Source organism: Rhinopithecus roxellana, chromosome 14, assembly GCF_007565055.1.
Source record: "Rhinopithecus roxellana isolate Shanxi Qingling chromosome 14, ASM756505v1, whole genome shotgun sequence".
NCBI classification, from domain to species: domain Eukaryota; kingdom Metazoa; phylum Chordata; class Mammalia; order Primates; family Cercopithecidae; genus Rhinopithecus; species Rhinopithecus roxellana.
The window spans coordinates 8377296-8400681 of record NC_044562.1 but is presented as its reverse complement, the minus strand read 5'-3'; positions in this window follow the sequence as shown (position 1 = coordinate 8400681).

The window sequence follows — 23386 nt, the reverse complement described above, 5'->3', positions numbered from 1 at the left end:
AGCATTTATTGCTGTATGAAAACATAATAGTGGCTCAATAACTGTTTGTGGAATTAAACTATTTGTCTTCCGTGTAGATAAAGAAACGATAAATTGGGGAAAGGCATGTAAAAACTTAATAATTCCAGAATCAAAGCTCAGCTTTTTCATTGATAAAATGTTATTGATAAGCACATTTTGTGTACAGACAAGGCTTCTAGATGTTCTGAGAAGTTAGAAACATGGATTCTAGAATGAGACCTGCAAATACCAAAGATTCATTCGAACGTGATTTACGTAATACTTTTTTAATAGTGGGAGATATTCAACAAAAGGAATAGTCTAAATGTTATTCTTTTTGCATCCACAACAGTACTAATTTTAAGATTCTACCACCTCTCAATCCCTATTTATGGTGTCTTAGTTCTGATCTTCATTATTTTTCACCTGGATAATTGTAATACCTTCAAATGATTTTCCAGCTTCTAATTTCTTCTCCCTATAGTTCATAAGAGATGACTCCCCACTGATCATAAGACCAAGTTCTAATTCCTTTTAATAGCATATTCAATTTCAACTACCAGTCTATTTTATCGGGCTTCTCTGTTACCATGCTCTGAGAGCTGCACTGCAGCTACCTAGAACTTCACAAATCTCCAGAGAAAGTGCACCATGCTCTTTATTATTCCATGCATTTCTTCATAGTGTTTCTATAATTTGAAAGGCCCATCAATTTGATTTGATCTTTCAGGATCCACATAAAAATATCATCCTCTCAATGAGATATTCTGTAAGTTTATAAGACAGAATTGTTCTGCCTCCATCATTTGCCATAGAACTCCATTTGTAGCTTTATAACATTTGTCATATTGTGTTAGAGTTACAGTTTATCTTTGAACAGCACAGATTTGGACAGCACAGGTCACTTATATGTCAACTTTTTTTTCAGAGAATGTACACTCAGTGTTCCTGCCTTTTCTGCTTCACCTTCTACCTCCTCGATCACTTCTGCCTCTGCTACCCCTGAATCAGCAAGACCAATCCCCCCTCTTTCCCTCCTCAGTCCACTCAACGTGAAGATGATGAGGATGAAGATCTTTATGAAGATCTACTTCCACTTAATAAATAGTAAAAATATTTTATCTTCCTTGCAATTTTCTTAATAAAACTATCTTTTTTCTAGCATACGTTATTGTAAGAATATAGTATATATTACAGATAGCATACAAATTATGTATTAACTGTTTATGTTATCGGTAAAGGTTCTGGCCAACATTAGGCTGCTGCTAGTTAAGTTTTTGGGGAGTCAAGAGTTATACTCAGATTTTTGACTGTGCAGGGAGTCAGTACCACAAAGCCTCTCATTGTTCAAGGATCAACTGCATTCGTTTATCAAACTGAAGTTCCCTAAGACTAATAGCTGTTCATCTCTGCACCAACACCTAGAGAAAAATTGTAGTAGGCTGAGGTGCTCTAACAAACCCTGAAACCTCTGTTGTCTACCACAATGAGAACTTAATGTTTACTCGTGAAAGACCATTGTGATAGCAGGGAGTGTGTGTGGGCGTGGGGTGAGATTTTTCTGTTCCACACAGTCACTCAGGGACCCAGGCTTCTTATGTATTATGACAACTCTATGTTCAATATGTAGACTCCAAATGTTCCACAGAAGCAGTAAGTAGAAGGTTGCATGTGGGAGATTTTTATAGGTGAGACCTGGAAATGGCATACAATTTTATATCACACTCCAGTGCCATAATAGATGCTATTTAACTTAAAGCATTCCGGGAAATGTAGTTTAGCTGAGTGCCCAGAGAACAGAAGAGAGACATGGATATTTGAAGGGACAGCATCCTCTGCCATTCTGTGAGTAAATGGGTGCAGAATGAGTACAATGGAAAGCTCTTTTTAATCTGAAGTCATTGTGGTGAACGAAGGAACAAAGAAAAAAGTTTTTGAATCCAAAAATCTTGGTTTCAGACTATAGCAATGCAAGCCAATTAGAAGCTCTGTGACCATGGCAGGTACCTAAAACTCTCTAAACCTCAAGTTATTCATCTGTAGATGAAGTTGGTATGGGGATTACTGAGAAATACATAAAAAGCATCTGGAACATAGGAGGAACTATTTAATAATTATTCTCATTTCATTCAAATCAATATTTTTAAGAATACGCAATGTGCTAAAGTAATGTGCTAAGCATTAGGAATAGAAAAATCTATTCAAAGCATCCCTCACCTTTAGGAAATCAGACACCAATTGTTAGGACATAATTGTAGATAAGAAAATGAACATTTAAAACACACAGTGATAAACAGGCTTTTTATTATAGAGAGTAGCAAAATACCCAATGAACATGAAAAATGATTCAAATCATGAATCATCTTTATATATGTATAGGAACCCATCATGGTTGTACATTGGGTAAAATTAAAGATACGAACAATACAAAGTGTTGGCAAGTTTATGAAGCAACTGTGACTCTCTTGCCTAGCTGGAAGAGTGGAAATTGGTCCAATTACATTGAAAAACTATTTTAAAGTACTTACCAAATCTTAGCATACACATATCCTGCAACCTAGCAATGGCACTCCTAGACATATGCCCAACAGAAATGAGTGCTTATGTTCACCATAATATACAAGAACAGCCTCTTTATGCATAGAAGTGTTAAACTGGAAAGAAACCAAATTAGCTGGGAAGAAGCCTGAATGAATTTTCTGGGGTGATGAAAATGTTCCATATCTTCATATGGATACCAGTTACACCCAAACAGTTAAGATCTGTATGTTTCAATGTATATAAATGATGGTTTAATAATAACAATAATAACAACAATGTCAGCAATATTAAAAAATACGTTTTAAAACAGGCGCTTCCAAATTGGCAGATGCAAAGGTCTGTTATCACATTTCAGTTGTAGTCTTTGATGATGACTCCTGTATCCTAGGATATGCCACAGCTCCCCCTGCACCCAGAGAAATTTCACCAATGACACAGACCATCTCAATAATTCTCTCCATATTATTAGAGCTATTTGTATTAAAAACTCATCCTCAGTTGTGGCATTAAGGCAATCTAGCTTCATGGCTGTTCTTCATACTAACCAGGTTACAGTTCAAAACAGACCTAAACATACCTTCCATTTTGGACAAGAATTCAGACAGCTATTTTGTTTATCTGCTTGCCAAGCAAGATTCACTGTATAAATTAACCTTCTTCATTAAAAAGGGGATAATCTTCACGTCGGTGATAAAACACACCAAGTAGGGAAGAAAATATTTTATTGCAAATTTGACATAAAATAAGAGGTAATAAAACCAATTTCTTCTAAGTCCTCTAAAGCACTGTCTTTTGAAAACTATTATCTTGTTCCCGGGAGGGGCGGAGCAAGATGGCTGAATAGGAACAGCTCCAGTCTCCAATTCCTAGCGCGAGCGACACAGAAGACCAGTGATTTCTGCATTTTCAACTGAGGGACTGGGGTCATCTCACTGGGGAGTGCCGGACAATCGGTGCTGGTCAGCTGCTGCAGCCCGAACAGCGAGAGCTGAAGCAGGGCGAGGCATCGCCTCACCTGGGAAGTGCAAGGGGGAAGGAAATCCCTTTTCCTAGCCAGGGGAACTGAGACACAACACCTGGAAAATCGGGTAACTCCCACCCCAATACCACGCTTTAAGCAACGGGCACACCAGAAGAATATATCCCTCACCTGGCTGGGAGGGTCCCACGCCCACGGAGCCTCCTCATTGTTAACACAGCAGTCTGCGGTGATCTAACCGCAAGGCAGCAGCGAGGCTGGGGGAGGGGCGCCCGCCATTGCTGAGGCTTAAGTAGGTAAACAAAGCCACTGGGAAGCTCGAACTGGGTGGAGCTCACGGCAGCTCAAGGAAACCTGCCTGTTTCTATAGACTCCACCTCTGGGGGCAGGGCTCAGCTAAAAAACAACAGGGGAAACAGCAGAGGCCTGAGCAGACGCAAACGACTCTGTCTGACAGCTTTGAAGAGAGCAGTGGATCTCCCAACACGGAGGTTGAGATCTGAGAACGGACAGACTGCCTGCTCAAGTGGGTCACTGACCAATGAGTAGCCTAACTGGGAGACATCCCCCACTAGGGGCAGTCTGACACCCCACACCTCACAGGGTGGAGTACACCCCTGAGAGGAAGCTTCCAAAGTAAGAATCAGACAGGTACACTCGCTGTTCAGCATTATTCTATCTTCCACAACCTCTGCTGCTGATACCCAGGCAAACAGGGTCTGGAGTGGACCTCAAGCATTCTCCAACAGACCTATAGCTGAGGATCCTGACTGTCAGAAGGAAAACTATCAAACAGGAAGGACACATATACCAAATCCCCATCAGTACGTCACCATCATCAAAGACCAGAGACAGATAAAACCACAAAGATGGGGAAAAAGCAGGACAGAAAAGCTGGAAATTCAAAAAATAAGAGCGCATCTCCCCCTGCAAAGGAGCGCAACCCATCCCCAGCAACGGATCAAAGCTGGTGAAAGAATGACTTTGACGAGATGAGAGAAGAAGGCTTCAGTCCATCAAACTTCTCAGAGCTAAAGGAGGAATTACATACCCAGCGCAAAGAAACTAAAAATCTTGAAAAAAGAGTGGAAGAATTGACAGCTAGATTAATTAATGCAGAGAAGGTCATAAACAAAATGACAGAGATGAAAACCATGACACGAGAAATACGTGACAAATGCACAAGCTTCAGTAACCGACTTGATCAACTGGAAGAAAGAGTATCAGCGATTGAGGATCAAATGAATGAAATGAAGTGAAAAGAGAAACCAAAAGAAAAAAGAAGAAAAAGAAATGAACAAAGCCTACAAGAAGTATGGGATTATGTAAAAAGACCAAATCTACGTCTGATTGGGGTGCCTGAAAGTGAGGGGGAAAATGGAACCAAGTTGGAAAACACTCTTCAGGATATCATCCAGGAGAACTTCCCCAACCTAGTAGGGCAGGCCAACATTCAAATTCAGGAAAAACAGAGAACACCACTAAGATACTCCTCGAGAAGAGCAACTCCAAGACACATAATTGCCAGATTCACCAAAGTTGAAATGAAGGAAAAAATCTTAAGGGCAGCCAGAGAGAAAGGTCGGGTTACCCACAAAGGGAAGCCCATCAGACTAACAGCAGATCTCTCGGCAGAAACTCTACAAGCCAGAAGAGAGTGGGGGCCAATATTCAACGTTCTTAAAGAAAAGAATTTTCAACCCAGAATTTCATATCCAGCCAAACTAAGTTTCATAAGTGAAGGAGAAATAAAACTCTTTACAGATAAGCAAATGCTTAGAGATTTTGTCACCACCAGGCCTGCCTTACAAGAGACGCTGAAAGAAGCCCTAAATATGGAAAGGAAAAACCACTATCAGCCATTGCAAAAACATGCCAAAATGTAAAGACCATCGAGGCTAGGAAGAAACTGCATCAACTAACGAGCAAAATAACCAGTTAATATCATAATGGCAGGATCAAGTTCACACATAACAATATTAAGCTTAAATGTAAATGGACTAAATGCTCCAATTAAAAGACACAGACTGGCAAACTGGATAAAGAGTCAAGACCCATCAGTCTGCTGTATTCAGGAGACCCATCTCACATGCAGAGACATACATAGGCTCAAAATAAAGGGATGGAGGAAGATCTACCAAGCAAATGGAGAACAAAAAAAAGCAGGGGTTGCAATCCTAGTCTCTGATAAAACAGACTTTAAACCATCAAAGATCAAAAGAGACAAAGAAGGCCATTACACAATGGTAAAGGGATCAATTCAACAGGAAGAGCTAACTATCCTAAATATATATGCACCCAATACAGGAGCACCCACATTCATAAAGAAAGTCCTTAGAGACTTACAAAGAGACTTAGACTCCCGTACAATAATAATGGGAGACTTCAACACTCCACTGTCAACATTAGACAGATCAACGAGACAGAAAGTTAACTAGGATATCCAGGAATTGAACTCTTCTCTGCACCAAGCGGTCCTGATAGACATCTATAGAACTCTCCACCCCAAATCAACAGAATATACATTCTTCTCAGCACCACATTGCACTTATTCCAAAATTGACCACATAATTGGAAGTAAAGCACTCCTCAGCAAATGTAAAAGAACAGAAATTATAACAAACTGTCTCTCAGACCACAGTGCAATCAAACTAGAACTCAGGACTAAGAAACTCAATCAAAACCACTCAACTACATGGAAACTGAACAACCTGCTCCTGAATGACTACTGGGTACATAACAAAATGAAAGCAGAAATAAAGATGTTCTTTGAAACCAATGAGAACAAAGATACAACATACCAGAATCTCTGGGACACATTTAAAGCAGTGTGTAGAGGGAAATTTATAGCACTAAATGCCCACAAGAGAAAGCAGGAAAGATCTAAAACTGACACTCTAACATCACAAATAAAAGAACTAGAGAGGCAAGAGCAAACACATTCAACAGCTAGCAGAAGGCAAGAAATAACTAAGATCAGAGCAGAACTGAAGGAGATAGAGACACAAAAAAAACCCTCCAATAATCAATGAATCCAGGAGTTGGTTTTTTGAAAAGATCAACAAAATTGACAGACCGCTAGCAAGACTAATAAAGAAGAAAAGAGAGAAGAATCAAATAGATGCAATAAAAAATGATAAAGGGGATATTACCACGGACCCCAGAGAAATACAAACTACCATCAGAGAATACTATAAACACCTCTATGCAAATCAACTAGAAAATCTAGAAGAAATGGATAATTTCCTGGACACTTACACTCTCCCAAGACTAAGCCAGGAAGAAGTTGAATTCCTGAATAGACCAATAGCAGGCTCTGAAATTGAGGCAACAATTAATAGCCTACCCACCAAAAAAAGTCCAGGACCAGATGGATTCACAGCTGAATTCTACCAGAGGTACAAGGAGGAGCTGGTACCATTCCTTCTGAAACTATTCCAATCAATAGAAAAAGAGGGAATCCTCCCTAACTCACTTTATGAGGCCAACATCATCCTGATACCAAAGCCTGGCAGAGACACAACAAAAAAAGAGAATTTTAGACCAATATCCCTGATGAACATCGATGCAAAAATCCTCAATAAAATACTGGCCAACCGGATTCAGCAGCACATCAAAAAGCTTATCCACCATGATCAAGTGGGCTTCATCCCTGGGATGCAAGGCTGGTTCAACATTCACAAATCAATAAACATAACACAGCATATAAATAGAACCAAAGTCAAGAACCGCATGATTATCTCAATAGATGCAGAAAAGGCTTTTGACACAATTCAACAGCCCGTCATGCTAAAATCGCTCAATAAATTCGGTATTGATGGAACGTACCTCAAAATAATAAGAACTATTTATGACAAACCCACAGCTAATATCATACTGAATGGGCAAAAACTGGAAAAATTCCCTTTGAAAACTGGCACAAGACAGGGATGCCCTCTCTCACCACTCCTATTCAACATAGTGTTGGAAGTTCTGGCTAGGGCAATCAGGCAAGAGAAAAAATCAAGGGTAGTCAGTTAGGAAAAGAAGAAGTCAAATTGTCCCTGTTTGCAGATGACATGATTGTATATTTATAAAACCCCATCGTCTCAGCCCAAAATCTCCTTAAGCTGTTAAGCAACTTCAGCAAAGTCTCAGGATACAAAATTAATGTGCAAAAATCACAAGCATTCTTATACACCAGTAACAGACAAGCAGAGAGCCAAATCAGGAATGAACTTCCATTCACAATTGCTTCAAAGAGAATAAAATACCTAGGAAACCAACTTACAAGGGATGTAAAGGACCTCTTCAAGGAGAACTACAAACCACTGTTCAGTGAAATAAAAGACACAAACAAATGGAAGAACATATCATGCTCATGGATAGGAAGAATCAATATCGTGAAAATGGCCATACTGCCCAAGGTTATTTATAGATTCAATGCCATCCCCATCAAGCTACCAATGAGTTTCTTCACAGAATTGGAAAAAACTGCTTTAAAGTTCATATGGAACCAAAAAAGAGCCTGCATTGCCAAGACAATCCTAAGTCAAAAGAACAAAGCTGGAGGCGTCACGCTACCTGACTTCAAACTATACTACAAGGCTACAGTAACCAAAACAGCATGGTACTGGTACCAAAACAGAGCTATAGACCAATGGAACAGAACAGAGTCCTCAGAAATAATACCACACATCTACAGCCATCTGATCTTTGACAAACCTGAGAGAAACAAGAAATGGGGAAAGGATTCCCTATTTAATAAATGGTGCTGGGAAAATTGGCTAGCCATAAGTAGAAAGCTGAAACTGGATCCTTTCCTTACTCCTTATATGAAGATTAATTCAAGATGGATTAGAGACTTAAATGTTAGACCTAATACCATAAAAACCCTAGAAGAAAATCTAGGTAGTACCATTCAGGACATAGGCATGGGCAAGGACTTCATGTCTAAAACACCAAAAGCAACGGCAGCAAAAGCCAAAATTGACAAATGGGATCTAGTTAAATTAAAGAGCTTCTGCACAGGAAAAGAAACTACCATCAGAGTGAACAGGCAACCTACAGAATGGGAGAAAATTTTTGCAATCTACTCATCTGACAAAGGGCTAATATCCAGAATCTACAAGGAACTCAAACAAATATACAAGAAAAAAACAAGCAACCCCATCAAAAAGTGGGGAAAGGATATGAACAGACATTTCTCAAATAAGACATTCATACAGCCAACAGACACATGAAAAAATGCTCATCATCACTCGCCATCAGAGAAATGCAAATCAAAACCACAATGAGATACCATCTCATACCAGTTAGAATGGCAATCATTAAAAAATCAGGAAACAACAGTTGTTGGAGAGGATATGGAGAAATAGGAACACTTTTACACTGTTGGTGGGATTGTAAACTAGTTCAACCATTATGGAAAACAGTATGGCGATTCCTCAAGGATCTAGAACTAGATGTACCATATGACCCAGCCATCCCACTACTGGGTATATACCCAAAGGATTATAAATCATTCTACTACAAAGACACATGCACACGTATGTTTATTGCGGCACTATTCACAATAGCAAAGACTTGGAATTAACCCAAATGTCCATCTGTGACAGACTGGATTAAGAAAATGTGGCACATATACACCATGGAAGACTATGCAGCCATAAAAAAGGATGAGTTTGAGTCCTTTGTAGGGACATGGATGCAGCTGGAAATCATCATTCTTAGCAAACTATCACAAGAACAGAAAACCAAACACCGCATGTTCTCACTCATAGGTGGGAACTGAACAATGAGATCACTTGGACTCGGGAAGGGGAACATCACACACTGGGGCCTATCATGGGGAGGGGGGAGGGGGGAGGGATTGCATTGGGGAGTTATACATGATATAAATGATGAATTGATGGGTGCTGATGAGTTGATGGGTGCAGCACACCAACATGGCACAAATATACATATGTAACAAACGTGCACGCTATGCACATGTACCCTAGAACTTAAAGTATAATAAAAAAATGAAAAAAAAAACTATATCTTTTCCCTAATTACATGGTAATACATGAATACAGTAAACATATTTGGAAATATAAAATATACTATATATAACATATATAAAATATACGTTCTCTTTTCAAAGCTATTTAGACTAAAAAAATTACAAAGTAAAGAATAAAAATTAGAAAAAATATCAAAATCACTCACAATTTCCCCACGCAAATAAAGTAAACATTATACATATAATGCCATAGAAGAATTGCTTATTGCTTTGGCTGTCCAGGTGTTAGGTCTTTGCATCTGTGAATAGAATAATGGAATGGGGAGTGTCTTCCCATCTGGCTCCACTGGCAATATAAATATTATAATTTTTCTTTGATCACATTATTTTCCAATTTTTGTTTATCCTAAATGTACATATTTTGCTATTTCCATATTTTCACTTGCATATACTTACAATTGTATTTTAATGATAGTTGGAAGAGGCTACCCACCCCTTTAAATCAGAAATCTATTATTTTTCGGATGGCGAATACCAATGAATTGATAGTAAGATCTACTGCCAAACAGTATAAGTGTTTCCATAAAGTATGGGTTGTTAAGGATGCTAGATGCAATTTCTGGCAGAAAAAGCCAAAGTAAAAAAATTCTAAAGGCAAAGAAAAACATGGAGAGAATTGTCCTATAATCATTATACAATAACAGATTCCTCTGTTGGCCACCTCGCAGATTCCTATGTGAAAAGATGTGGTAGAGTTGACTTGCCCATTTAGTCTCATTGGAATCATTCCTCTTTTCTACTTGGTGACATTTGCTTCAGATCATTAGCAACCAAGAAAGCAGTATATAAGGTGGCAGAAAAATTGAAATGGACACTCTGGTGTATTGTTTCCCACTAAAGATCAAGGTTCAGATACTCAGGGATATAAAACAGACAAAAAAGCAGTCACCTATGGCAAATATGATGTGAACTTTATGCCAATAATGTAACATTATTTGGTACAGAAATCATTTCCTTCACCTCCAAGAGGAAAGCTTTGAATATAATTTACCTGACTTCTGTAGCTCTTGGTGGTAGTTTCTCATAGAGAGACTTGTCAGTTGGTCTCTGCCAAATGTGCCACTTTTATGGAATCATAAATGGTGCTTTCCTTGGAGAAGAGGACTAATTTAATCAGAAATGGAATTCTAAACCTCTTAATATTCCGTAGGGCTCTTATAAAGTTTAACATTGTAAAATCTGAAATAGCTCACAGAAAAGTAAAACAAAAAATACTTTGGATTTCAGATAAGAAATGCAATACTTGGGAGAGGGAGAAACCTAGAAGTAGAGCATTGGACAAAATACCCTATCTCACACACATCTCGTCTAACCCTGGTTACATTGAAATCTCTACCTACTCTACACCTGCTTCCTAGCAATATGAGCAGTGGAACTTCCTAAGCAGTTGAACATGGCTAGAAGAAAAACACACAGCCATATTAACCGGCATCATTTCATCTCTAGGACTGTAAATGTGAAATTGTCCCATTGTTAGGCTATCCTCATGATACCAGCTGACACTTCAAAGTGCCAGGCTCTGTTTTGAACTCCCAAGCAACTCTATGGCATAACTACTATTATTATCTCAGTTTTACAGATCAGAAAACTAAGGCACTTAGCTGGTAAGTATGTTACTTGAGGCCATGATCATAAGTGAACCAGCCAGACTCGATCACAGACAGTCTGGCTCCACAGTCAGTAACTAGTAACCAGCCCACTATACTGCCTCTGCCATCTTCTCTCATGTTTCTAGTAAACTTGGTTCTCCACTGTTAAAGACCAATATTTACACACATGCTTTCTCTTAAAACCTACAAGAATCATTCCCTTTTCTTCATTCTTAATTGAGGACCTTGGTTTTATTTCCCCGAGAAAATAAATTGTTCAGAAAAGGACACATTCATCTTACCATCTCCCACGTTCCACGAATTTCTGTCCATATACCCCACTCTGTTTCCTGACACAGTGGGTAGGGTAAAACATCTTTATTCAGTTAAGGCTGCTGGAAACTGTTCCTCCAAAGTGTACTGATTTCCATTCCCTCTTGCCTGCTCTGGAATTTGGCTCTTACATCAAATTTATTCTTTCTATTTGATAATCCCCATCAACTTATATAGTAGAGGCAGTGGTGCCACAAAATATTTCCTTTGCTGTCCTACATTTACCATGGGCCTTTGCAGTTAGGCAGGTCATATGATTAGCTTTGACCAATCAGATGTGCATCACTGGCAGGCTGACAGTGAAAACCCCACTCATCCTTTTCTAGTGTTTATCTTCTGCTGTAGCAATGAGGTGGCTCCATATTTGAGATACGGAGCAGATATACAACAGGTATAAAACAACAGAGCCTCCATCAGACTGTGACCCTGAGAAACTAGGGAGCATAACCTTCAGCCAACCCTCCTTGAACATATAGCATAAGTGAAAATAAAACTTTGTTGTAGATCACTGAGATTTAGGGTCCAATTTGTTACTGAAGCATAATTTAGCCTATCCTGACCACTGAAGCATGTAAACACATTGTGAAAAAAAATCTTGATCCTACATCTCCTTCTAGCTATCTTCAATTTTTTCTGCTATGTTTAGATAAAAAAGCAATGAGTGCATTTTCTATAGTCACTCTTCACTTCCTCACCTTCCGTTTACTTTTAACTCTATAATCAGGCTTTTATCCTCACTCATCACTCTTATCGGTGTTGCCAATGCTTTTGTTGCCATAAATTCATCAGTCAGTTCTATGTCCTTGTATTACTCAAACATTCAGAAAGCTCCTTACTTTATTCTCTGTGAAGTTTATTTTTTTCACAGATGGCTCATCTTCAGTTTTGTTTGCTGGTTTCTTTTTCTATATCCTTCTTTGAATGTTGTCCTGCCCCCATTCTTGGTCCTTCACCCTGTTCTCTCTCGGCCTCCCTCTGCAATCTGCCATTTCCGTGATCTTATATAAAATCTACATGTTGATAATGTCCCATTTGTATTCCCCATCCAGACCTCTTCCAGACTCCAGACTCATCTCTAACTTACTGTTAGTAGTACTAGCAGTAGTTCACAGGTGTTTAAAACCTAATATGTTCATATCCACATCTTTTTTTTCCACCTCAAATCCCCAAAAGCTCTCCTCCCTCACTATGTTCTTCATCTCAGCCACCAACATTCTTCTACTTGCTGAAGCTCAATCACAGCCTGTGCTTAAAGGAAGGTAGTATGCTGCTCCATTCTAGATGCCTAGATATTGAAATGATTCATCTCATAATCTCAAATCTTTCTCTCACCTCAACAGCCCCACATCCAGGCCACCAGAAAGCCCTATTGGGTTTACTCTCAAAAATATATCCAAGTCCCATTACTTTTGTTCACTTTTTCAAATATCACACTTCTCTGAGATACTATCTCCTTCACGGATTTTACACATTATCTCAAAACTGACTGTGTTGATTCCACTCTTGCCATTCAATAGTCTATTCTCCACACAGTCATCAGAGAGCTCCTTCAAACTACACCTCAGGTTCTATCCCTTCTCCTGTAACACTCTACTACAGCTTCTCATCGCGTGGGGGAGGACAGCCCAGCTCATTGCCCTGGGCTCCCTTGGTCTCTGTGGCTCTCCAACCTAACTCCTGCTTTACTTATCCTCACTCCCTCCACTTCAATCACACTAGCTCCTTAAAGTTTTTACAATACCATGAGCTCATTTTCTGCTCCCAGACCCTTACACCTGCCATTCCCTCCCTTTTGAATACTACTTTGTCAGAACTTTATACAGCTTGCTCTTTCATATCTTCAGGTCTCTGCTCAAATATCACCTCCTCAGGTGCCTCTCAGAGCCTCTCTTGACATCGAAAATAGTCTTACCACTTCCTACACTGCACCTCTTTTAATTTCTTGGTAACATCATAATATGAAAGTATATTTTGGGGTTTTTTTGGAGACAGAGTTTCACTCTGTTGCCCAAGCTTGAGTGCAGTGGTGCAATCTCGACTCACTGCAACCTCCATCTCCTGCGTTCAAGTGATTCTCATCCCTCAGCCTCCTAAGTAGCTAGGATTACAGGTGTGTGCCACCACACCCAGCCAATTGTTGTATTTTTATTAAAGACAGAGTTTTGCCATGTTGGCCAGGCTGTCCTTGAACCTCTGACCTCAATTGATCTGCCTGCCTTGGCCTCACAAAGTCCTGAGATTACAGGCATAAGCCACAATACCCAACCCCAAAGTATATTTTTGCATATCCTTCTTTGCCTGACTATTTGGTTTTTGTCTTCCCTACAGTAACTTAAATATAAGGAGTTGTCTTGTTTGTCCCTGGATTTCTAGTGCTCTGAACAGAACCTAGCATCTAGTACGTGTTCCATGCTTCTCTGTTGTATTAATGAATGATCAACCATATATCTAACTTTGCATATAGTACATTTGAAATTGTATCATTTTTCTTCAGATTTTAATTCCCAAAGAAAGGGAAAGATTCAATGAAGCAGAAAATCTCCCTGATATAGAAAAGATCATGAATCTTCCCTATCTGAGCAGAGACCAAGTCTACAAATAGTTGACAAATTGTCTGGGTTTTGGTCAATCCATTTTTTTAAAACTATACTTTATGTTCTGGGATACATGTGCAGAATGTGCAGGTTTGTTAAATAGGTATTCACATGCCATGGTGGTTTGCTGCACCTAACAACCCGTCATCTACATTAGGTATATCTCCTAATGCTATCCCTTCCCTATTCTACCCCCTACAGGCCCCAGTGTGTGATGTTGTCCTCCCTGTGACCAGTGGAGTGTTAAAGTCTCCCACTATTATTTTGTGAGAGTCTAAGTCTCTTTGTAGGTCTCTAAGAATTTTCTTTATGAATCTGGGTGTTCCTGTATTGGGTGCATATATATTCAGGATAGTTAGCTCTTCCTGTTGTGTTATTCCCTTTACCATTATGTAATGCCCTTCTTTGTCTTTTTTGATCTTTGTTGGTTTAAAGTCTGTTTTATCAGAGACAAGGATTGCAACCCTGCTCTTTTTTTTTTTTTCTTTCCATTTGCTTGGTAAATAGTCCTCCATCCCTTTATTTTGAGCCTATGTGTGTCTTTGCATGTGAGATGGGTCTCCTGAATACAGGACACGGATGGGTCTTGACTCATTATGCACTTTGCCAGTCTGTGTCTTTTAACTGGAAAATTTAGCCTGTTTACATTTAAGGTTAATATTATTATGTGTGAATTTGGTCCTGTCATTATGATGCTAGCTGGTTATTTTGCCTGTTAGTTGATGCAGATTCTTCATAGTGTTGACTGTCTTTATTATTTAGTATGTTTTTGTCATGGCTGGTACCAGTTTTTCCTTTCCATATTTAGTGCTTCCTTCAGGAGCTCTTGTAAGGCAAGCCTGGTGGTGACAAAAATCCCTCAGCATTTGATTATCTGTAAAGGATTTCATTTCTCCTTAGCTTATGAAGCTAAATTTGACTGGACATGGAATTCTGGGTTGAAAAAATTCTTAAGAATGTTGAATATTGGTTGAAGATTCTTTTCTTTAAGAATGTTGAATTTTGGTTAAAAATTATTTTCTTTAAGAATGTTGAATATTGGCACCCACTCTTTTCTGGCTTGTAGGGTTTCTGCTGAGAGATCCTCTGTTAGTCTGATGGGCTTCCCTTCGTAGGTAACCCGACCTTTCTTTCTGGCTGCCCTTAATATTATTTCGTTCATTTCAACCTCGGTGAATCTGATGATTATGTGTCTTGGGGTTGCTCTTCTCAAGGAGTATCTTTGTGGTGTTCTCTGTATTTCCTGAATTTCAATCTTGGCCTATATTGCCAGGTTGGGGAAGTTCTCCTGAATAATATCCTGAAGAGTGTTTTCCAACTGGGTTCCATTCTCCCTGTGACTTTTAGGTACACCAATCAAACGTAGGTTTGGTCTTTTCACACAGTCCCAAGTATCTTGGAGGCTTTGTTCATTCCTTTTCATTCTTTTTTCTCTTGTCTGCATGCTTTATTTCATTAACTTGATCTTCAATCTATTATGTCCTTTCTTCCACTTGATTGATTCGACTATTGATACTCGTGTGTGCTTTACAAAATTTTTATGCTGTGTTTTTTAGCTCTATCAGGTCATCTATGTTCTTCTCTAAAGTGGTTATTCTAGTTAGCAATTTCTCTAACCTTTTTTCACATTTCTTAGCTTCTTTGCATTGGGTTAGAACATGTTCCTTTTTCTTGGAGTAGTTTGTTATTACCCACCTTCTGAAGCCTACTTCTGTCAATTCGTCAAACTCATTCGCCATCCAGTTGTGTTCCCCTGCTGGTAAGGAGTTGTGATCCTTTGGAGGAGAATAGGTGTCCTGGTTTTTGGAATTTTCAGCCTTTTGACGCTGTTTGTTACCTCATCTTCTTGGATTTATCTACCTTTGGTCTTTGATTTTGGTGACCTTCGAATAAGGTTTTGTTATGGACATCATTTTTGTTGATGTTGATGCTCTTCCTTTCCGTTTGCTAGTTTCCCTCCTAACAGGCCCTTCTGCTGCAGGTCTGCTGAAATTTTTCTGGAGGCCAACTCCAGACCCTATTTGCCTGGGTGTCACCAGCAGAGGCTGCAGAACAGCAAAGATTGCTGCCTGTTCCTTCCTCTGGAAGCTTCAGCCCAAAGGGGCACCTGCCAGATGCCAGCCAGATCTCTCCTGTATGAGGTATGTCTTGACCTCTGCTGGGAGGTGTCTCCCAGTCAGGAGGCATGGGGGTCAGGGACCCACTTGAGGAGGCAGTCTGTCCCTTAGCAAAGCTTGAGTGCTGTGCTGGGAGATCCTCTGCTCTCTTCAGAGCTGGTAGGCAAGAACGTGTAAGTCTGCTGAAGCTGCACCCACAGTCGCCTCTTCCCCCAGGTGCTCTGTCCCAGGGAGATGGGTGTTTTATCTGTAAGCTCCTGACTGGGGCTGCCTTTCTTTCAGAGATGCCCTGCCCAGAGAAGAGGAATCTAGAGAGGCAGTCTCCTACAGCAACTTTGTGGTGCTGTGGTGGCCTCCACCCAGTCCAAACTTCCTGGTAGCTTTGTTTACACTGTGAGTGGAAAACCGCCTACTCAGCCTCAGTAGTGGTGGATGCCCCTCCCCACAACAAGTTCGATGGTCCCAGATAGACATCAGACTGTCTGCTGGCAGCAACAATTCCAAGCCAGTGGATCTTGGAGGTGGGATCCACTGAGCAAGACCACTTGGCTTGCTGATTTCAGCTCCCTTTTCAGGGAGTGAATTGTTCTGTCTAGCTGCCATTCCAGGTGCCACTAGGGTATGAGAAAAACGTCCTGCAGCTAACTGGGTGTCTGCCCAAATGGCCGCCCAGTTTTGTGCTTGAAACCCAGGGCCCTGGTGGTGTAGGCACCCAAGGGAATCTCTTGGTCTGTGGGTTGTGAAGACCATGGGAAAAGTGTAGTATCTGGGCCACAGTGCACCATTCCTCATGGCACAGTCCCTCAGGGCTTCTCCCTTGGCTAAGGCAGGGAGTTCCCAACCCCTTGCACTTCCCTGAGTGAAGTGATGCCCCACCCTGCTTTGGCTCACCCTCCATGGGCTGCACCCACTGTCTAACCAGTCCCAGTGAGATGAACTGGGTACTTCAGTTGGAAATGCAGAAGTCACCTGCCTTTTGCATTGATCTCTCTGGGAGCTGCAGACTGGAGCTGTTCCTGTTCTGCCATCTTACCAGCCACACTGTCAATTCATTTTGTAAAAGTCACCTCCTGAATGTGTAGGTTTTTGCAGTCACTGGATCAGCCATGCGGTCAATCCAATTCAGTCTCAGAAGGCGTACAGATTGAGTGTTTTAAAACTGTTTTTTTTAACCTTCCCAACATGGGTAGTCTTTACTTTGAACAATTTCCAACACAGAAACCACAATTTATGAAAAGCTCTGCAGGCATTAATCTTGTTGCATCCCCTTTCTTGCTGTATGATTTCCTTTTCACCTTCAAGTACTTAAAAAGCACATTTGCCCTTGTTACTAGAAAAACTGATGTTGGGCAATTGATTAGAATCTTTACTAATCTTCATATTTCCTGAATTCATATTAACAGAAGAGTAAAAAACCAATGGCCTCATTTGAGGTCATTCCAAATAAAGCCTCATCTTCATCTTACCATTTGAGCACTCAGTTTAAGAGCAAAACTCATCACAGAGCAGAAAAAAGGGCAAGTTTTAGCTGTTAAGCTTCAGGCTGACTTGATCCGAAATAAATGCTTTGTAATCTCTCTTTAAACAAAAGCTTTAGTTTCTATAATCCTCTTCTTTATCTATTCCTATGAAGCCTCCTGAGGCTGAAGCTGCTGTTCACGTCATTTTTATAAACAGCCTGGATCTCTGCCCACAAATTGCATTCCAAGGGTGATGGCAGTGGTGCCTATTTAGCTCAAGGCTCAAGTGTCATGAGTCATGTTTCCCTCCCTTTGGAGACACCTGCCCAAGCAATCTCAAGCATTCTCTGCTTGTTTTCTCATTGCACAGACGTCCTGTTACTGAGCATCCATTCAGCCAAGAACCCTGGCTCATTAAAGCATGGCTAAGAGACTATTGTGTCTGTCTGCACCTTCTGTTCTTGAAAAGCCTTCCATTTGGTGTGTAAATACTCAGTGTGGCGCATTACATTCAGGGCTCCATCCAAAGCCTGGTGCCTTTGACAGGGTCCTTCAGTGCCTGTAAATTTCTACTGCCTTTACTAAAGGAAACAGCAAGGAGAATTAGGGCCCATGATATCAAACTGATGGTCTTAGGAATGATGATCTAACCAGAATTGAAATGGCTTGCACTGGCTGAGTCACCATGGACTTTCAAACAGGTATCTGAAGATGCATGTTGTTAAAAACCTTCATGTGGAGGCAATGAAAAGCTATACTTCAAATAAATGGCAAAAAATAAAAATAAAAACATAGCTCTGTGCATAAATGTTAGAGAAAATATCCACCATTTGCTGCACTTCCTATAGCAGAGCCATGTGTGCTCCTGCCTGAGTGCAACACACGTACACCCTACACACAAGGACCCTTTCCCAATAGCTACCCTTCTACCTTCTCAGGAGCTCAACTTCTAGCTATTTGCATGAGAAAAACAATCTCTCGGTAAATCCTCACAAGACTGACTTGCACTTAGAACCTGGGTCAGACTCATTGCTAAAATAGAAGCCATAGCTGGGAATAAAGAGATCTGGATTCTTAAATGCCTAGTTAATGAAAGGGGCATGGGCTATTGAATTAAACAGACCTTGATTTAAATTCCCCATATGTTATTTATTAATTGTGTTAATAAGCAAGTACTTCAAGTTTGAGTCTCACCTTCCTTTTATATATAAGGCTTCCTGAAAGCATTAACAGTGATTTATATAAAGTGGCCAATACAAAGTAAGACCTCAATAAATGATGAGCACCTTCTTTTATGTGCTACTCTTATTCTTATTGGACAAAGTATGCAACCTCTTTGGGCCCCAATTTCTTTCTCAAAGAATCAATTCTAGTGCTCAAAGATTCAGAACTCAGTGCTTACACTTTGGGAAGGAGGACTGATGTAAAGAATCAGGATTTTCTGGACAAGTTGATGAATCTCCTCCCTCTCTTTGGTGTCCTTGAATGAGAGGTAGATGGATAAAAGGCCGGTGTCCACATATGCACATATGCTAATAAAGTGAGGTGGGATGATGGTAATGCCTTAAAATAGACAGTATAAAACCTCCACTTTTGTCTTGGCCTTCTCTATTTCCCTCACTTACTCACTCTATCTCCTTCTCTCTCTCCCTTTCTCCAAATGCCAAATGTAATCTCACCCTTAAATTTCATAAAACCATTAATGCCCTGGTAAAATGACATACAAACCTAAGTTATTATTGTTAACTATGTAATCATTCTTGCAGACATACTTTTAAGTCAGTGTCTCCAATCTTCCTTGGTTGTAAACTACATTCAACTCTGTATTTTCCTAGAAAGCAGTAATTGAAGAAAAGTTAATGCCCTTAGAGGGCTTTATTTAGCAAATACAGGGTAAAGGAATCATGTCTTTTTGCATTTGGGGAGTTTTCTGAAAGTTCTTTTTTCCACACCCATACTGGATTTGTATTAGACAATTTCTTCTCTTACTCAGAAAAATGGCAGGGTTTTCACACTCTGCCCTAATTTGTAAAAGTTTCAAAAAAACTTTAAAAATGAGAGTAATTTTGTGAAGATTTTCTTGACTGCCATTAGAAAAATTAACTTTTTACAAAAGAAACAAATGCAGCTGTACCCAAAATGGCATCGTTTTGAAAACTGCATATACAGGGACTCTCTTGGTCCTTTGTTATAGGTAAAGGATAATAGAATTGAAATGGGATTAATCAGTGTGTATATGTGTATTCTGTTTTGAGTTTATCAACCGGCATCTTTCTTTTTGTAAGGTGATCAATCTATATTAAAATTGCCTTCAAAAGACATGAATTTGTCTGGCTCAAACACTGGAATTTTCATTCTCCTAATGATTTTAGTAACTACGGTAACAAACTGATACCTTAGGCTGCCTGCAGTTCCTCACCTTATGGATGTTTCCAAAAAGGGTGCTAACTTTGAGTTAGCAAGGTGCATCTCTAGAGCAAGTCTAATAGTAAGTAATCATGGAGTGATATCCATTAACGTTCCATATTCTATTGGTTAGAAGCAAGTCTCAGGTCCCACTCATGCCAGGAGGCAGGGGGTATGAGGGTGGAGTCCACCTTAGAATATGTCCACCACAATTAGTATAGAAGACAAAATCTTGGATGGAGTCAAAGGACCCTTCCAGAGCAATCAATACCCTTCAGTAAGGCAAGATTTGAGGTGGTGATAGAGATAACAATGTGGCCAGTCCAGAGATGCTCATACCTGGCACATCATTAAACTCATATTTTAAAAGTATTTGCTTCTTGTTTATTTAGAGAAGAAATGAAGACATTTGAGGGGAGAAAAGAAGAAAAAAAGAATGCTGAAGACAGTAGTCGAGTATGGACATGTGCTTATTTAAATAAATCCTTGCATTTAACTTCCACCCTCTAAAGAAGTTGGTCTAGTGATCATCTGCTGTTACTCAGCTATGTTCTCCATGGCTTCTCCATCCTAACCCAGAAGCAGACTATAACATTATTGCTTTTAACTATAAATAATACTCATTCTAAGAGAAATTTTGGTAAATTTAATTGTCTCTCTTTCCATTTCCAGTGATACTCTAGTGGTGTCTAACATATCAATTTCTAAGTAAAAGACTGTATCCTTAATTGGGCTATGCTTTTATATTCATATGGCAGTCTTCAAACTTAGCAATGTGAAAGAATTAAGGTGGGTAGTAGTCTTAAACACTATTAGGGTTTTTTTTTTTTTTTTTTGGTTTGGTTTTTGTTTTTTTGGTTGTTGTTTTTTTTTTGAAACACCACCTAGGACAGCTTTTAGCTCCATAGGTCTAGGCTGTTTCAGTGACCCAGAAATCATGCCAAAAGAGTATTAGCTTCATTGTTAATATAGTCATAATAGTCTCCTACTTGTCTCAAATTTAAGACTACCAAGAATTTCCTTTGGTTACAAAACAAACAAATATCCCCTAATCGATATGCATAATATTGTGAAATTATAGTGTGAAGATGATCAGCTAGTCTCTTGGAAATTTATAGCAACCACTTTTTATGGTTCTTTCGTGGGGTTCCCACACAGGCTCTGGTTCCTGGGTCATTTCTCTCCTCCCCTATAACTACCATTCCATAAAAGGGGATTATCCTCACCCCTCCTTTAACTTCTTACCCTACTGCTATATGGTATCAGCTTCAGATATTGTTGACATATGCTGTGATTTCAATAACAACATTCTGATAATGACAATTTTATTAGTCTACTAAGACTTCCAGAACAATATATCACAGACTGGGGAGCTCAAACAATAGGAATATATTTCTCACAGTTCTGGAGGCTGGAAGTCCAGGGTCAAGGTGACAACCAGTTTGGTTTCTCCTGAGACCGCTCTCCTAGGCAAGCAGGTGGCCACCATCTTACTGCATCCTCACATGGTCTCTCACCTATATGAGTGCACCCCAATGCCTTTCTCTCTTCTTATGAGAACACCAGTCCCACTGGATCAGGGCCCCATCCTTATGATCTCATTTAACTTTCATCACCTCTTTAAATATCCTGTCTCCAAATACAGTCATACTGGGAATTGAGGCTTCAACATATGAATCTGGTGGAAGGGGCACAGTTCAGCCGATAGCAACCATCTTGCCAACAAATTTCGTTACAGTTATTCAGGCTTTACTTGAATAATGCATTTTACTTCATACTCTTGACAACTCCCTTATTAAAAAAACTTTTAATCCCCTTCAGTTTCTGCAACACTACCCCTTCCTAGTTCTGCTTATTTTCTTGGTCACTCCTACTCATTTTCCACCCAAATTTCTCCTCTCACACCTTCCCCTAACACTTGTTAATATCTGTGCTCAATCCCAAGCCCTGTTCTTATCTCACTTAAAATGATTTCCCTGTGGCAGAGCACATTAATGATGCCACAGCTTCAAACATGATCTACTTGCTACAGACACACACTCATAACTCCAGCATAGACCTTCTCTTGTTCCTAAAATTATATGATTCACTTTGTGCTGAACATCCTGGGACACAGTAGCATGCAATCTGTACTTGTAAATTCATTCACTCATCCATTCTTTCCAAAATTATTCACTGATCACCTGCTAAATAGAAGGCACTGCTTTAAGTGCTTGGGATACGTCATTAAACAGAAGAGACCAAGATCCTTGTCCATAGGGAGCTTCCATTCTAGCAGAGGTCAAGCAGTGGTCAATAAACATCTTGAATAAGTGAATTACACAGCATGACAGAAGGTGTAAAGTGCTATGAGGCAAGAAAAAGTAGAGCAAATAAAGGAGGATTAAAGATGGGTCAAGGGGGAAGTTGAGGGATTAAATTAGATAGTCAGGGGAAGCTCAATGAAAAGGGAATGTTTGAACAACAGTTTAAAGGAAGTGAGTGAATAAATACAATTGTAACATAGGCATTTCAGATATGAGGGGTCTAAAACCTCCTTTCAGCTCGTGTCTTCCCTGAAGTTCCCAATGTGATTGTGATTGCCATTCATTCTTTTACTAGAGTGACCATATAAATTTGTCCACCAAACTGAAACACACTGGAAAATAAAAGGATGGTACTACAGACATAAACCCAGCTCCACACAAGCTTGAATATATAGATGCTTGGGAGACTAGCTGTCACCCAAGACAGAAACTTGCCAGCCGTCCTTGCTTTTTCTTTCTCCTTCATACTATTTTTTCCCAACTTGTCCCAATATATCACCAAGCTTTTTGATATGACCTCTAGAATATCTCTTCTCCATTTTTACTACTACTATCTTACTTGAGGATCTTAGGATCTCTGACTAGGACAGATACATGGCCTCAAAAATGCCCCACTGTCTCTCAGTCTGTTCCCTCTCAAATCACTATCCTGCAAGTCAGACAGAATCTTCTTAAATACTCATATCTTATCTTGACATTCTCATTTAAATCTTCTGGAGAAAGAGGGGAAGGAAAGGTTTGGATAGAGAACATTTGCAGAGGTTGAGAAAAGCAGGCCCTGGTGAATCCAGGCACCCTCCCAGCTCTGCTGATGCAGAAGCCAACACAGCCTGTGGGTTCCTGCTGCAATCTAGACTGGTGAATACCTTCCCTGAAAGGTAAGAACACAGGGGGAATCAGCCACTTATCTCCAAAATCCATAATTTCTGCAGTTTCAAGTCTAAAACTCAGAGTCTCACTAAGATTAAATGCCCATTATTATTCTTAAGATTTGGGAAATTAAAAATATATCAGATCT